Here is a 9,397-nt window from a genome sequence, read left to right as displayed (position 1 = left end):
ATACCCGAAGTGGTTAGGTGGGATAGAAGAGAGGGAAAGCGGGCTTCTATCACATATTTTCTCTTTCAGGGTACATAGGACGGCCCTCTCGTCATTACCTTTTGTGCTTACCCGTAGCTAGCTGTGCCTGATGTCATGGATGATGCTATTCCCACTGAGAGATGTGCTGCAAAATGGAAGCTGTGTTAGTCCTCGGCTAAAATCATCTTCCTTTATTAAAGACCATATATCCATATGTAGATAGAAGAGGGGATATAGTCGTTCAAAGCTAAGGTGAGTCTGTTCCAGCTAATTCCTTAGATTCCACCTTCCTGTCTGTCCATGTAAAAAGGAGTCCAGCCCACAAGGAGAGGGAATCCACAATAATATCTGTTTTAGATGCTTTCTACTATGTTTCAAGTGATCAAAGAATAGTATCTTTAGACAGAACTGAAATAGCAGATGCATATTCGAATGTTAAGGTTATTAAAGCTTAAAAGAAAAAGCAGTCATAGGTTAGGTGACTAAGAAAAGAATGTGGAAAGGGTCACGGATAGGATTGGTATATTAGTTTCAGCTATAACAGAGATTTCTCAGCATGTTTCTATCTGGTTGGTATCCGCTGGTACCATTCATTGTGAGTGCTTTTAGGGGTTGCTCAACTCTCGGCTATTTTCACCATCTAAATGATTGCATCTTCCCGTTCTCACAATTTCTCAAATGTTATTGTATTGATACTATGGAATTTATAGTGAAAAAACAATAGGGTTCAATTTGATTCATTTTGGAAACTCTAGCGGGGCCATCCCAAATTCCACTCAGCTGTCATAATTTAATAAAAGGGATCGTATAGCTTTCCAATCCAGCAACATACATCTATCACCTAGGCATAACTGCCAACATCAGTATGCAGAAAGAATCTGTTTAGAACGGTTTAGAGTCGGAACCAAGGCAAGATATCCAGGATTCCGTATAGTAGAGGAACGAACACACTGGGCTTTCCCTTTCAAATAGACGACCTGGAGACAGATCAACACAGCCAATGCTTCTTTTAGACCTAGAACCCGGACCAGAACATGGAAATGGTTACAAGGCATCGAACGACACTTGTCCTATCATACCTTCTCTTGTGGCTTTAGACTGTGTATATACTTGACCTTGCCAAGCAGAAGAAGCAGAAGCCCTATTGGAATCCGAGTCAGGGTCATTGTTGTTATAGTTTCCCCTTTTGGTAAAGGTTGGGTTGAAGGGATTGGGATTGGCTTATCGAGATGTGCGTGTATCTCATATCGTTCTAGTGACTCCGCTTTCCTGACCAGGGAACTGCTATCTCAAGGATAGTCAAGTCCCGGATTCGAAAGTCGACATGATACGCTTGATTGGTCTGGCATGCCGGTTTCGCAGGATCACTTATGCTATTTCGAGAACAGAACCTGGCCCATGGGGAAGAAGTAGTAGCCAATGCCGAAACTACTTGCTTGCTTTTACTTCCCAACGCCAATGCCAACAAGTGCTTTCCTGACTCGAGAATGAGTACATATGCTTTCTCCGATGCTTGCTCTTGTTACGAGCTTCTACCCGACCGATTAGCCCAGAGCACTAATACGCTTTCTTTCCTCGAAGAAGTACCTTTCCTTCGAACGAGAATGCCAACTGCTTCCTTCCAACAATCCAATACGAATACAAATGTACGAATGACAGGCCATTCCCCGGAGTAGAGTAGAAATGAATTCATTCACATCTGCTAGAAACCAGAGCCTGAGCTATGAATCGATCTAAGAGCGGACAAGCAAGCCTATTCCTATTGTTTTGGGTGGCAGATTCCATATGTTATTTCTCATTGCGAATACAGATTCTACTTGTACCGTAGTAGCTCGACTGCTTTCTTGACTTGACTCGATAACTGCTTTCGCTTCCCCAAGCCCAGAGCATCCAAGAGATTCGTTTCCACACGTCTGATCCACAGTTCGATTCGTGCCGGTGCCGGCAAGAGATCCTGTTCCTGTTGGGCAAGGGATTTGATAGCTAGAAAAACAAGTGGCGGATTCGATTCTTTCTTTGATAGCATAACGGGATATTCCACTCTTTTAGATGCGCACCGCACTTCATCAGTAGAAAAGCCCGGCGCCTGAAACCCAAGCTCAAAACCACCCTTCTTTTAGTTGGACCGGCATACATATCTTATCTCGTAAGAAACCGGGGAATATTGATTTCGAGTAAGCATCGTATCCTGATCCTGCTATTGATGTAGATTTAGCCACACCTGAGCCCGCAACTGCTGCCTCTACTCCACCTACTTCTTGTGCCGACTTCGCCAGCCTCGCGGGGTACCGATTTCCTCCTGCTTTGTGTCCGTGCCATTGACTCCTTTAATGGGTCGAAACCTACTTAGTTCTCATTTTTATTTTGTCTATACAAGAAAAGAAGGATTTGTGTTTAGCAAGACAGAGAATTGAATAAGTAAAAATAAAGTCGTGTGTACCCTTTACCGAAAAGCAAATATGACAGATAGGGTACGACATATTGCTTATTCTTGATTGATCTAGTTGACGACAGTTGCCTTGTTGGACCGATTGTGGATTGGAATAGAAGTTTCTTATATACAGATATTCGTGTTTACTGATTTCGCATACTGGGAATGGAACTTGATGTAACCCATTGGAAACTCTCTTTGAGACTCATTATCTGTTATATACGACAGGCTAATTAAGTCCTTCAATTTCAGAAAGGAGTCTTTCCTTACTTCCTTACACAAAACGGTTATGTTGTTATGTTGCTCGTGCAATCAAAACTTAGAATAGAAGAAAAAGAGTTCCCTCGGGACCCATCCTCTTCTCCTTTGCTTGTGTGACTATCATGAGAAGAATTCCATTCCAAGAAGTCAAATAACAAGAAAAAGAAACGAGTTCAAGATCCGTTGTTACCAGTACCGACGAAATGGAGAAAGTGTCCTCCGGGAACGCAATCTACTACATTAGTTGGTGTACCCAAAGAAGAGGATATCCCCTTTTTTGACCCATTGGTCTTCAGACCAGACCCATACCATAGCTACAAACACTTTTGAGTCGGAGGAGACTGGCCAGATCGCCTTCTTGAGGCTCTCTGGGCTTATCGGACGTCAATCTGTATAGCCACTGGTCCCCTTCTCCTTAGTCGTTGGCATGGACGCCATTCTTCCCAGTGAACTCGACGATTCCTTTTATGCTAAAACTAGGGCTCCCTCTGGATGGGTAGAGCGAGAGGGATAGCAAGGACTTGAAAAGGGGAGGAAGGGTCTTAGAACTACTGAAACAATAGTAGAACTCTTCCAAAATCCAAATAGGAGAGTGAAAAACAAAAAGAAGACCATTGGGCTGGGGAAGACTCCCTCAATCACTCTGCTGGGCGATGCTTCTTACTCTACCTTTCAATTCCTTTGCCTTTCTTCTTCTGATCGATCCAATGGTTAGGACTAGGACGCGTAAACCCCGAAGGGAGATTGACCCTACCTAAGTATTTTCTTAGATAGAAGTGGTTGGTCAAGTGTGAGTCACGCCGGGGCGGGTAGACCCACTTTTAATAGCAACGCCCAGATCAATGGAAAATGGAAGTTTCTAGAATTGCTGCTCTGTTCTGTTCAAGAAGTCTTTCTCCAGGGTTCGGTTCAGAAGGCGGGATGGAAGAGAGAGAATGGGCTCATCGTGCGACAAGGTCGATCGATCACTCAAACTGTTCGGTATCTCTACAATTGAGTGAGCTGTGTTGCGAAGGAAAATGATGAAATTGCTTACTTTTCACAGGCGTGAATTCTATCTTCGATTAGATAGTTTCCATGCTTTTGATAAAAAGATGGGTTGGTATCTGAATGAAAGTCGGTAAGCAATCAATCTAGTGTTGTCCTCGGCAGACCAGGAAATGTAATAAACTTTGGAGCCTCATCGTTGGAAAGATTGACAACTTAACGGTCTGAAAAACTATTCAAAGAGTGACTTTTAAGCCCCACTGGTTCGCTTTATTTTCAACGGACATTTCCTCCCTCGTCAGCAGCTTCATTACCTGCTAAGTCTGGAAGGGTACTAAAATCACTCACACCAATCAATCTTTTCTTATGATACCGATACGATGCAAACGGTGACACCCCCGGATAATGTGTCTGTGCATTTGTGTTTTTCTTCCCTTAGATGTGAGGAATCGAATCTCTATTGAAATCTGGAATCACAAGGTATCCTTTCTTTAAAAACACATGAACAGGCACCCTGAATGAATAAGAAATCGCTGCCATAACAGAGAGTTGCCCCAGATCATACAATGTGGTTCTCTACTTTCGGCTGGCTGGCAGATCAGCGTATTTATACGAAAGAGTAGACAAAGGTTCTGACAGGGGTAACTACTACCAAGAAGCAAACTCAGAGAGATGAAGAGAGAGAAGTTAGCCGCAAGCGATCATCGGAGGAAGCAGGCTTACAAGAAACTGATGGGACGATCGGAAGAAGAGAGTGATAACAGGTTTCTAGTTCACAACCTTCCGCGTTTCTTATTGGGATAGATTTCATACATTCCTATTTCCTTTACCCTCCCATGAGGAAAAGCTGGTGTGATTAAGGTTATCTAAAGAAAAGCTCATAGTGTTATGCCTTGTAGCTTATTCCACTCTCTATAGTAGTTCCCTTCGATTCAACGCAGTGAAGACAGTTTCAATCGGGTCGATGGACCCTTGGTTGTTTTTGTGATAAGTCGCTATTATCAAATAAATAGTCATTTCTTGCTCGATTCGAGAGGTGATTTCATTCCACAGTGACAATTCATGTTGAACGCGTCCTCCGGCATTTACGATTCTTCCTACAGAGGGCACTACTGGCAAAGAATAACCTTTCCACCCAGCGAGAAAAAGAGACAGAGGTTTGCACTTGGTCCTCTTGGTTAGGATGTAGAGGGGATCGATCAACAATCCTGTCGTCTTCTTCCAGCTTTTTCCTCTGAATTTGATATACTTCAAAAACGAATCACTCTTTTCAGTATGAATGGCGCACTCTCCCATTCTTTCCGGCTAGGGCAGCAGCTAGACCCATATCTTTTGATGGCGAGCATCGATCGAGATCCTTCGGTGAAAGCTAGAACCAACTCTGCGAGGAAAGCGGAAGCAAACAGTTATGATGTGGTTGATAGTGTTTTTAGGGATAACCTAAGTCGGCGTTACCCGACATAGTCAACGGGGTACCTTCATTCTTTAACAATTCTGGACATAGGAACAATGAGCTGTCTCCACGGCTTCTCTTCCAAACCAATATCGCAATGGATCTATCTTCAGCTTATTCTCTCAATCAATGAATGCGGGTCATCATGGAGAATCAGGGGAAGTGTAGACTATAAGTAGCCAATTTGCAATTCATTTCCTTGGCAATGACAAGTGATGGTATCTCGAAGCCATTCATCTTATCTCTGCAGCAGGAGATTCTTCACCGGACAAAAGATAAGGAAAAGACAAAGAAATCCCATGGGTAGTTTTTGGAAAAACCTATTCTGTAGGAGAGAGAGGCCTACCTATGAAAACTAGTATGTATCTTTTTCTTGGTTTAAGCAGTGCAGGAAATTGTCGGTCCTAAAAACAATGTGTCCCCATGATCATTTTACATCACGATATCTTTTTCTTCTGGTTATGCGTTTTCCTCTTCACTTTTATTTTTATTTATTTGATGGAATCGTCCAGGCAGAAACGGGGAAGAATCTCTTCTGTCGTAGAGGCCTCATCGAGTGCTTCCGCTACGCTAGGAGATGATGATCCACGAAAAAACAAAGTGGGATGTCAAGACGCCGATGGAAAAGATGGGTTTCGGTCGGAGCCATCCGCAAGCCGCACCCCGCCCAACCCAGAAGTACCCTCCATTTCGTTGTTGAAAAAGCAAATAAAGAATGTTCTGAGATCCTGTCGAAATCGTAAGCTGCCCGAAACCAAATTGGAAGAAATTTACAGGGATCTTAACCTGGAAAATGCGAGCGAGGAAAAACGGGTTAAAAAACCAGGTCCTCGAGGGCATTTCAAGGCGACGCCTTTATTTTTTAAATAACATGAAGGATAAACCCCATATCGACTTAATTGTGAAAGTCCACGATTGGGATCGCACACGAAATAGAAATTTACTTGTGTAGGTTTCTCATAGCAAATAGAGAAATCGAGGCCCCTACTTACCTACCGGGTAGGTGGGGGGGAGAAGAGTGGGAACGAGGGCTTCTTTCACTTGTTTGTTTTCCTACAACGGTATCTCCGAACTCAACGGCTCCCACGATTCGGAGCGATAGCGAATTCATACGAGGACTACGAAGCGAATAATTGCATTCCTTCCAGGAGGTCGAGCGCACGCTTTCCTCGGTTTTGAATCAAGGGACAACGATAGATCCTCGGTAACAGCAAAGGGGATAGCCTTGCTTTTGAACATTCATGTGCATATATTTTCATTAGATGTGCAATCGAAATCAGTAGGAGAGAAACTTTCATCCCTATATTTCCCCTGAAATGGAATTAGCGATACCTTTGCTCTTAGTTTGAATTCATGAATCATGTTTCTAGTGGCGAGTAACTACTACGAAAGGTACAGAAAACGGGAAAGGCAATGCACAGGAAAGAAGAATATATTCAATAATGTCATCCTTGTTTCGGTACCGGATTCAACTTGTTGAGGCTTCTGCTCGTAACGTCACTCACTGGATCAAATCAAAGGGCTCGGTTTCTGCTCCTCGGCAAAGGCAAAGTCAATTCAATAGGAATCCGAATCCTAAAAGGCAAGACCCAAACCACCGGTCGATCAACAGTTCTTCTTTCACTTCCATCTCTTGATACCTGTTTTCTTGCTTTTCTTACCACTGCTGTAGTGAACCGCATCTCTAAGCACCGGGAGTCGTGAACCGCGCACAAGGTCCTTCTTAAACTAGAAATAAGTGAAATAATTGTTCGGGGTCACCTTGGCTTTTGTGTTCAGTAGTTAGTAGGGGAAGTTGCCCGGCTTGGTATCTCTCTTCCCTGTAGAAAACCAATCACAAGTCCCTCCTTATTTTCACTACCAAAAGTTAGAAAAAAGAGCAAATCTCGGATAGCCTAACTTGTTTTTTTGCCCTGGAAAAGGCAGCTACTATCCCTGCTGGATTTCCAGAAAACGGAATGTACCTAGGGAACCCTATTGATCAGATCAGAGACTGAACCTAGTGATCTTTCTCCTGCTGGCAAGCATCGATACATGTCTCCTAATGAATTGATCTTCTCTTGGGCTCTGATTCACACAATCGGAAAGCCCTTGCGATGTGGGTCACCCTTTTCCTCTATACATCTGTTCCGCAAAGGGGGCTTGCTATTCTCTGCAATTGAAGGTTGGGCCTACATATCTCTTATTTGTGTGAATCAACCATCCAACCTTTCTTCTTTCTTTCCATAAAAGCATAGGTAGAATGCGTATAGTAATGGTAGAGCTGATGTATGGCTAAGTAGGGCTGATGGAGGTCTTGGAAAGAAGTCAGTATCCAGCTTATCCCTAGTCTAGCACTCTGCTGTGAAGTCAGAAACCCTTTAACAAGCAAGGCTGTAGTGAACCTCTTCCTTCGAGCTCCTATGGAAGACCTTGGCCGCACGCGCCTTAGGCGATTTCTATTTTCTTTAGTTTAGAATTAGTCTTTAATTTAGGCCGCAGGTTTCTACAAATTAGGTTAGGCCAAGATATTTGAACTTGTGCAAACCAACCAGTTCTCCCATTTTTTCCCTGTGGATCGACACCCGAAGTACTACACGATAGGTCATGCTTTGCCTTTTGCAGATGCTAGTATAGTCCTATTTCAATCAAAAAGTAGAGTCCTATTTTCAAGTACAGACCACCGCTTTCTTTTTCTTTGGACTGAAGACCCGCCTGAGTTGATAGTGCTGACTTCCCACCCGAGACTGACTTGCTTACCTCTGCACCAACAGCTTAAATAGTAGAATTTATAACACTCCATTCTTCTATAGATAGCCTAGAATCGGAACTAGAATATGTGCCGGACTTACCTATTTCCAAGACAGTTACTCAACTTCCATCGCCACTTGACACTCTCGTAGTAGATCATAAGAGAAGTATTCTTTAAAGAAATTCGTATAGAAAGATGGACTAGCTCGAGACCTTGGCTTCAAACAATCGATTGAATCTGGATTCCTTTGCTTATCCTTCCTAGCTATAGTCTCTCTTGTGCCTTCGGCAGTAAAAGTGAAAGATTTCTGTATCAGCAGTTTGTTTCCCCATTTGCTCAAAGAATGCATAAAACCTGTTCCCTCACCGTATCAAAAGATCAAGTAGAAGAGTCCTCTTCTTCAAGAAGAGTTTTGCATTTCACTCTTCCGCAGCAAGGCCCGGGCAATAAAACAATATGAGCAAAACAATATCATAGCAAACGGTATGTGCTGGTTGGATAGAGCAATCAATAGTTTACGTTCGAGCCAATCTTCTCTCTAGTAGACTTTAGATTCAGTCATCCGTTTGTTTTGTTTTGAATTGACATAGAGAAATCTTTCTCGCGTTCCCTTAATTCAGGAATAGGTGGCGAAGGCTACTTGTTCCTTGTATATATATATAAAGGAAAGGGGTTATTTTTCCTTTACGGCAATAAGAGTTGATTCCCTTGCTTGTAGTTTTGGATCGATTCCGTGTATTTCACATATTTAAGAGTGGTTAGGAGAGAGAATCAATGTTTATGGGAAGAGGGAAAGAAAGATCAGGGGAAGAAGCGGGGTAGAGGAATTGGTCAACTCATCAGGCTCATGACCTGAAGACTGCAGGTTCGAATCCTGTCCCCGCCTAATCACGTCAGATACTTGTACAAGTCCTGATCTCCTGGGATCAGCAGACAGTCTTACTAGCGATGAGTAAACAAAGTCGCTAGGAAAGCTATAGATTGGTATCAAGGCACAACCGAACTGACAAGTAAGTTTCAAAGACTTCCACCTATTAATGTTCTTTTTATTTTTTTGCTGCTCGTCTCGCCGTAAGTTATTGACCATTACCAAATGTGACAACCTTCAATTCAAGTTACAAAACCTGGAACTTGAAACAAAAGTTAGGGTGCTTGATGTACAAGGTTATGATCTTATTTTAGGCATTGACTGGTCATCAAGTTTTGGTCAAATGATAGTTGACTGGAGTAAAGGAATGCTGAAACTCTAGCATAAAGGCAATCAGGATCTTACAAGCAGGGAAACTACCTCGCATTGGGGCCAGCATAGTATCCGGTAAGCCTTCTCGAAAGAAAAGGCCCCTATGAATACTAGTCCACTTGTCATTCTTGGGTCCCTACTTCTCAAGAAAAGTCAACTATCGCTTTCCCTGCTTTCAGGAACTTCCAACTAGTCACTTCAATCGCTTTTGATCTCTTCCGTTTCGCTTTGCTTTCCAGTTTCCTTTTACGATCATCATCTCCTTCACTGAAA

At 42.9% G+C, this 9,397-nt stretch overlaps 1 non-coding gene across 1 annotated transcript; it reads left to right on the top strand.

The window, feature by feature from the left end:
- Positions 1-8,696: 8,696 nt before the first annotated feature.
- On the top strand, positions 8,697-8,770 carry TRNAM-CAU (transfer RNA methionine (anticodon CAU)). Its single transcript has one exon. It is a non-coding gene; the product is annotated as a tRNA-Met (tRNA).
- The last annotated feature ends 627 nt before the right edge of the window (positions 8,771-9,397 follow it).

This window comes from Aegilops tauschii, chromosome 3 (assembly GCF_002575655.3).
Source record: "Aegilops tauschii subsp. strangulata cultivar AL8/78 chromosome 3, Aet v6.0, whole genome shotgun sequence".
NCBI lineage: Eukaryota > Viridiplantae > Streptophyta > Magnoliopsida > Poales > Poaceae > Aegilops > Aegilops tauschii.
Note: the sequence above shows the minus strand (reverse complement) of the source record. Positions and strands in the feature narration are given on the sequence as shown.